The sequence below is a fragment of the Hippopotamus amphibius genome, chromosome 7, assembly GCF_030028045.1.
Source record: "Hippopotamus amphibius kiboko isolate mHipAmp2 chromosome 7, mHipAmp2.hap2, whole genome shotgun sequence".
Taxonomy (NCBI): Eukaryota; Metazoa; Chordata; class Mammalia; order Artiodactyla; family Hippopotamidae; genus Hippopotamus; species Hippopotamus amphibius.
In genome coordinates, this window is record NC_080192.1 from 89,651,127 (window position 1) to 89,656,976 (window position 5,850).

General features: G+C 42.5%; 1 non-coding gene and 1 pseudogene across 1 annotated transcript; one reads left to right on the forward strand and one right to left on the reverse strand.

The window, feature by feature from the left end:
• Window positions 1–2,814: 2,814 nt before the first annotated feature.
• LOC130857660 (phagosome assembly factor 1-like) lies at window positions 2,815–5,532 on the reverse strand (annotated as a pseudogene).
• TRNAG-CCC (transfer RNA glycine (anticodon CCC)) lies at window positions 5,496–5,566 on the forward strand. The gene has a single exon. It is a non-coding gene; the product is annotated as a tRNA-Gly (tRNA).
• Window positions 5,567–5,850: the final 284 nt, after the last annotated feature.

Genomic DNA, 5,850 nt, shown 5'->3' on the forward strand with positions numbered 1-5,850 from the left:
GCCCTTGATATTTTAACTGCTTCCCAATAATCTTCTAATATAATTCATGTCGTGACACATATGGAAACTCAGATTTCTACTCTGAATGATCTTCCCAGTTTAGGTGAAATACTAGGAAAATGTGGGGGTTTGTTTGTTTTGGTTGGGTGGGTCCTGCTTTAAATCTTTACTAATGGCATTGTTACTCCTGCTGGTAATTTTGATTACAGTTTGCGTACCTTATAAGGTGATGGTTTCTTGCGTTTCAGGCTGTGTATCACCGCCTTCTACTACGATAATGATATCTAAGCTGCTTGAAACAATTGATCATGTCTATAGTTCTCTATAAAATAATTAACATGCACAATGCACATGCAATGTAAAATTGGCATAAGTCCCATTGGACAACTTGGAATTGACTGTCAGTCCTTGCCAGTCTTTGCCAGACATTCTACCAGTACAACTCCCTAAAAGGAAAGAAAGAACCAGGCTTTTAGAACTGGGACTGGAGAGACATGATGGACCTAGGACAGGTAAGCAACCACCCTGGGTGGCATCAAGGGACCAATTATTTGATCATCTAATGCTTTCTATCAAAAGATTAATGATAAAAAGAGGGAACTGATGAAATAAAACTATTTTTAAGGGAGGGCAAAAAAAATGTAAACATAAAACTCTCTCTTTGCGCATTTGGCTTACTACTCCTCTTTAGTGTGCACTGTGCTTCTACAATTATGCATTAACCAGAGTTCCTTAAAAGACACAGGAATGCCTGCTTGACATTAAAGAGCAATTTTTCCTGGCACCAGAAAGGTAATACCTCAGGATATAATGTGAGGGATGAGGCAGCATTGAGCATGGGGGTGTTTTCTTTCTTTTCCTTCTCAGCTGAAGAGGGTTTTCATATCCAGCTGAAGTGTTTTATTTTATTTTATTTTATTTTAATTTTTTGGCCACACTGCACAGCTTGCAGGATCTTAGTTCCCTGACCAGGCCTGGGTAGTGAAAATGCAAAATCCTAACCACTGGACCGCCAGAGAATTCCCACATTCCTTTCTTAACCCTTAATCAAGATGACTGTACTTGCCTTGTACATGCAGATCTGGACTATGTAAACTGTCAATACATCATTTGACCTTTAACTCTTTGTCTTCAAAAGGTATATAACTGTGCGTTAATTTCTTCCTTTCTTTTTTTCTTTCTTCTTTTTTTCTTTTTCTTTTTTTTGTATAAACATCCCAGCAACACATGGTGAGCTGTTGCTGAGGGCATAGGTCTTTATTGGAGGAGGGGTACGGGCAGGGCATGAGGAAGTTTCCCCCATTCTAGGAGGATGGGAACAGTCCTGGCTGCCCCACAATGGGATTGTGTGGGGGTCTCTGGCCAGGCCATAGTCCACATGGGAAGACAGCAATCAGTCACAAAGTCATGGGAATGCCACACAAGCCTGGTTGTAGGCCCAGGCACCACACAGGAGCCCAAGGCAGGTGCCCTGCACATTCATTGTTAAACTATACAGGAAGAGGCTATATGTGAGTTAATTACAAAAGAGTCACACTTACAAAACTCTGTACACACATTTGAAAAACTCACAAAATTGTCATCTATGTATCACAAGTTGCTAAATCCAAGTTTTAATATCCAAAATATTAAAAATAGGATAAAATTATGCATTTCTTTTCTCAAGTCTTTTCAAATGGATTAATACATTTTTTTAAGAATTTTTATTGCGATACAGTTAACATACACTAAATTGCATATATTTAGAGTGTACAATTCGATATCCCAATCTCCCAATCCATTCTCTCCCAACCCTCCCCGCTTTCCCCACTTAGTGCCCATATGTTTGTTTTCTACATCTGTGTCTCTATTTCTGCCTTGCAAACTGGTTGATTCAAATGGATTAATACTTTAAAAGCACATATGCTACTTCCTTTAGCAAATCCCATGAAGAGACTGAGCAGCCCAGCCCTTCTTGAGCCCCAGAGGCCTTGAGCCATGAATGGGTGCGGCTAAGAGACACTGCCCAGAGTCAGGGAAGGGGGGCCAAGTTCACAGTGCAGAACAAAATGCTGAAACACAAAAAAGGAGAAAGGTGTCTTTGGCTAAAACTTTGGCATTAAATAAAAGAGGCAAATAGGATGGATCCCCACCAGCCAGGTTGGGGCAGAGTAGGCTAACAGGTGGCCTTGAAGGCTGGCTCCAAGAGGGGTGGGAACCAGGCCTGGGCACGTACCTTGATAGTAGAAAGTTGTGTTTCAACCAGTTGGGTGTGCCTACTGGGCCTGGCAGGGAGGCGGTACAGGAAGGAAACAGGGAAGGGCAGATGGGCCACCTTGGCCACAGACAGCTTATCAAGTAACTAAATTTGATGTAGTACAAAGGTCAAAACCAAGTCTCTGGACATACTACCTGCTTGCCTTAAGGGTCATATGGCAATGCTGGGTCAAAGGCAGGACCTTGTCCTTGTCCTGGGTACCTGTGTCCTCAGCCACAGAAAGAGCCCCCAATTTTCCCAATGTGTGTAGGACAGGGGAGACAGAATCTTGTCTCCTTACATGTTAGTCGAGAGCTCCTGGGTCCAGATGTCAAGGCTCAGAGTTTGTGCTTCTCTTTGTAGTCTGTGTCCCCTGTTGGTATCAGCAGGCTGAGAATGGACAGAGGACTATCTGGGCCTCTCACCCCATGGCAGAGCACCCAGCCTGAACTCCACCTCAAAATATCACAACAGCCCTTCCACCCTGGCAAGGTGTCCAAGAAAACCCACAGGGTGGTCCACTGCATAGGATACGATGCACAGTTCCATGGGGCAGAGGGCCACGGATGGTGATGTTCCTAGGGGAGCTCTATGGCTCTCAGCTGGGCACCAGGCCTGGAAGGGCCATAAAGGGTCACTGAGGCAATGTGGTTGTTCTGCATGACCTCAAAGATCATCCATTGAAGACCAAAGCAGAATGTGGAGCCAAATGGGTTGGTGCTGTTTGGGAAGGAAGACCTGTGCAGGACAACATGCTTCTCCATAGGGTGGCCCAGAAGCTCCTGGATGTTGTCCCACTTGCTGTAGGGCATGCATATTTCTGTCTGACCATCTCTGTTTTCTCTCTTTATGGGTAGTGGGATCTGGAACTCACAGTGGTGATAAATAAGAAAATTATAATGTCCAGGGTAATTGGTGTGTAGGACAAACTTCTTTACTTTGTGTGTACGTGCATCAAAGAGATGTCCACCCCGAGAGGGAAGTATTTTAGTCATTGTACTTGGATGGAACTTGCTTATGAGGAGAAGGAGAATGACTTCATCTTGTCTTCTGACTTGCAGAAGATGTTGTGTGGAGAGTCAAGCAAGCTAAGAACATCTTGGCAGGAATCGCCAAAACACACCAAGAATTCAAATACCCGCATCTTGGCATCTGCCAATAGGCTGGGTCCACAACCTATAGCAAGTAGGCGAAATCATAAACCTGAGGGTCCAGTTCCATCTCAAAGAACATCTACACTCTCAGCATACACATTGCCCAGGAAACAGCTCAGGGGCACCATGGGAGTCTTGGTATCCTGTAGGCTGTTTCCACTGTAGATGTACATTCGTTTCACAGTTGCTACGTGGGGTATCTGGAGAGAAGTCAGACTATGGGCAAAATTGGGCTTGTACTTGGGAGCCTCAGTCCATGAATCTAGCTGAAAGGAGAAAGACAGGCCTCTGAAGCTGAGGTGGAAGAGCTGCTCAGCAGAGTTGTACACTCTAGGATGGGTTGCACCAAAAGACTGGTCAATCTGCTCAATGGTGGGAGCTATGGCTTGAGAACTGAAAGGCACAACACAATATTTCAATTTTATTTTAGTCAAGTCATACATTTCAATCACCTAAGTCTCTGATTGAAAGCATCAAACAGTAGTTTGATCCCATCCTGAGTCAGGTTAAGGATGAGGTCACAGCTTAGAGGAGACCAGTGCGAATTCCCATTGCTCTTTACCCAGCAAGCACTCAGGCATGACCTCCAGATCCAACCTTGATTTGATTTGTGGGGCCGGGGTGGCCTCCTTGTGGCAGTGCAGAAGGACTGGAGCTCACCTCAACAGCAGCAGCCTGGGGCAGCCCTGTGCATTAACTTCTAGTGGGTGGAAAAGTACTCAGAGCCTTCTGAAAGACTGTCTCCTGGGTTATAATCCTCAGGTTGGCTCAAATAAAATTCTCTATTTCCTTCTTAGATTGACTATTAATCAATTTTTTGTGGACAATATGAAATGTCCAGAATAGACAAATATATGGAGATATAGGATTAGTGGGTATGGGAGAGGGGTGGGATGGGGAATAGGGAGTGACCTCTAATTGATAAGGGTTTCCTTTTTGGAGGGCTGAAAATGTTCTAAAATTGATTATAGAGATGGTTGCACATCTCTGTGAATACACTAAAAAACCCCACTGAACTGTACACTTTATTTTTATATACTTTTTTTCCTTTTTTTTGGCTGCTGGCTTGCGGGATCTGAGTTCCCAGGCCAGGGATTGAAACCAGGCCATGGCAGTAGAAAGCCCAGACTCCTAACCTTTAGGCCACCACAGAATTCCTGAACTGTACATTTTAAACAGAAGAAATGTATGTTATATGAATTATATCTCAAAAATGTGTTTAAAAAGACTATCTACTATTAAGATTTGTCTTATTCATCCTCAAAAGACTAATATTGATATCTTTGAATAAAATCCAAAGAATGCGTCACAGATTCTAAAGACAATTCCAAAAATGGTTATCCAAAAGTATCATAATCTAAAGAAACTACTTCAAAGAAATCATCACATTTTGGGGTATGTACATTTTCCAATGTTTAAAAATTTTTTTACGTAACATAAAATGCAATGCAAAATGCATAATGAGTATACTGAGCCCTAATTTTTCTGCCCCCCCCCCCCCCCCCCGGAGGAGGACCGAAATTTGTATATCTTCTGATTCATTCGGTTTTAGAACTCTTGGGACCGATTTGCATTAAATAACTTTTTCTTAATTATTTTCCAGTGTACACTGAGTATACCAAGTAATTCAAGTATAAAGAAAAATTCCGCAAAGATCTGGTAGTATATCCCTGGCTCGCAAAAATTTGATCAAACCAAGAAGACAAATTTGTAAGGAAACGATTTTTTTTTTTGGCCGCGGGGCATGGCATGTGGGATATTAGTTCCCTCATCAGGGATTGAACGCGGCCTCGTCAGTGAAAGCGGAGTCCTGACTACTGGCCCCCCAGAGGATTCCAGAAACTCTTTTAAATTAAAAAAGAAAAAAAAAAAAAAAAGGAAAAAAGATAAAAAAATTTTAATGAGATTTTTCTCTACAGAAAAAGTAGGAACCTCCATTCAAGAGTATCGGAATGCGAGAAAAAGAAATCGTCTCTTACGTGAAAAGTAGCAGATTATACAGACTCTCAAACTTTTATTTTCAAATGAATAAGCAAATCTTCCTCATACGTGAACGTTTGCTCATACTTAGTCCTAAAGCATTTCCGCAAACCCGCCTACTATCAGCGCCGCTGGTGTAGTGGTATCATGCAAGATTCCCATTCTTGCGACCCGGGTTCGATTCCCGGGCGGCGCATGTGACTTTTGTCCTTGTTTTGAATACTTTTTATAATCTTTCTTCTGGAAACACTTAGAATATTTCATTTCCATAAAGATTTATATTTCACTATAAATCACTGTTGATACATTCGAATCTGGAGGTGAAATACAAAAAAGTTTACTCGTCATGAAATAGTTAATCTTTAAGCCTGCGCAGTCTGAGACAACGACAGCATCCCCTGCGCAGTCGTTGGAAGAGCGGCTGCGCAACAAGTGAATATATGGACTGAGATGTAGCTTGGCGGCCGGCAGGTTGAAAGT